Here is a 1,895-nt window from a genome sequence, read left to right as displayed (position 1 = left end):
GAAATAATACACTTTTGCTGCTCCAGTGAGTATTTGAAAGAGCAGGGAAATGTTTGAGGGAATTCAAAATAAACCATGTTCATCACAAAAACTATAACGGACTGTAACAATAGAGGTCTATGTCACAGAGAAAAAAGAAATACCAGACATTGACTACCCTGGAAATATGTTATAATAGGATCTGAAAATGTTGTTTTATCTTCTATTATGACTTTTCTTTATCACAGTCCCACAAGACTTTCCCTTTAAGAGTTTCTGTGACAGAAGACAGTGGGGAAAAAAAGACTAACATAACTAAAAGGTTTGTCTCTGTAACATAATGTGTTCTTGGTTGTGGTTTGTTGCAACGGCTATGAACATTTGAATCTTACGCCCACCAAAAACAAAAGGGACACCTCAATACTCACAACCCAAGAGACTCTTTCCCTCATGACCTGTTTTGCTTGTAAATTATGACAATGGGCATACAGACTGTGAGGATTCGTCATTGTGCTGTTAAAATACATTCATATAAGCATCTGTATACCCAAACCAAGAAAGGCCGCCTGGCTTACATTCATCTGCAGGTCACCCTTGTCTCTTCTCTGGGAGATAACTGATGGCAGCGTACTCTGTTTGACTTGAATTCATCTCCATAACTGCTGAAGTTCTTTTGGGAAAGTCCAGGACGCTGTAGACCAGAGGAGGTGCAGGCATAATGCTTGCAACTGTTTCCTGTGAAAGAAGATCGTAAAGTTAAAGAATTTCTGCAGCTGTTTTATTTTTGAGATTTTAAAGAAGGGAAGAGATGAGCGTGGTCTGACCTGTGCTGTGGGGTTAGAGCTTTGTTGTGCTGGTGCTGGTTGTTTATCTGTGGAGGAAGCAAAGTCCGTGAACTATTGAGGCAAGAAAATAATCAACTTAAAAAATATATATTATTACGTTTATAACTAACCTAATACAGTTATGTGACATTTGTTGACTAAATATTTAATTAAAGTCAAAGCTTTAGTTTGTTCACTGTGCAAAACATGGTTTTGTATTTACCACTGATAAACATGTTGCTGTGTTATAATGTCGGACATTTTAAATCATGTTAAAGGGTAGAAAACCTTAATAGAGCTGAGACAAAAAGAGCAGGAGGCAAAACAAATATGTTAATTGCAAAATAAATATGTAGCTTGCTTTAATTTTATTCTGTTTTTTGTACAAATCAAACAAACAAGATATATATATTCTTTAATTTTCACAAAACCTGGCCGGCTGTTTCCCCCTGTCTCAAGTACTTATGCTAGACTAAAATAATGGTCTCCTCACTACAAATCTAAACTAATACACAGACATGAGAGTTTTATCAATCTTCTTCCTAAAAAATGATACTACCAGTAAAAGTGTCATGACATCAATTGAAACTCTATAACAGTTTTGTTTTTGTATTTTAGTGATAAATATTGATGACTAACTCAAATCTATTCATTCATCTCCATGGTTTGAATAAGTATGACATTATTATTCTTATTTATTTTTGCTTATATCTCTCAAACACAGACAAACTCTGGTACCAGCTTTAGAAAGCCAAATAGGCTGTTATCTTGGATATCTAAGCTTGTAAATGAGAACAATACACACAAACATCTGTAAATGTGCAGAGGTGTGATAATTTAAGACTCATAGCCCAATCTGTATGGGCTCAGAACAGTCTCATAATACACACATGCACACAGAAGGATTCACACTTGTATTTCATGATCCGCAAAAGGATTCACACTTGTATTTCCTGATTCACACTTGTGTTTTTCAATGCACACAAATGTGTCCCGTTTCATATACATAAAATCCAAATACAGAAAAAAGTTTTACATATGTATTTTTGATCCTCACATATTTGTTTTCCGTGCGCTCATGTGATTGGCTTA

At 35.2% G+C, this 1,895-nt stretch overlaps 1 long non-coding RNA gene across 1 annotated transcript; it reads right to left on the bottom strand.

Annotated features, from left to right (window-relative positions):
• Positions 1 to 337: 337 nt before the first annotated feature.
• Positions 338 to 855, bottom strand: LOC104941653 (uncharacterized). Its single transcript, XR_797920.1, has 2 exons — positions 804 to 855; positions 338 to 714 (listed from the first exon to the last, which is right to left on the bottom strand). It is a non-coding gene; the product is annotated as an uncharacterized lncRNA (long non-coding RNA).
• Between the last annotated feature and the right edge of the window lie 1,040 nt (positions 856 to 1,895).

This window comes from Notothenia coriiceps, unplaced genomic scaffold (genome assembly GCF_000735185.1).
Source record: "Notothenia coriiceps isolate Sejong01 unplaced genomic scaffold, NC01 NC01_scaffold00003643, whole genome shotgun sequence".
Lineage (NCBI taxonomy): Eukaryota > Metazoa > Chordata > Actinopteri > Perciformes > Nototheniidae > Notothenia > Notothenia coriiceps.
The sequence above is the reverse complement of the archived record's forward strand: the minus strand, read 5'-3'. Positions and strand labels throughout refer to the sequence as shown.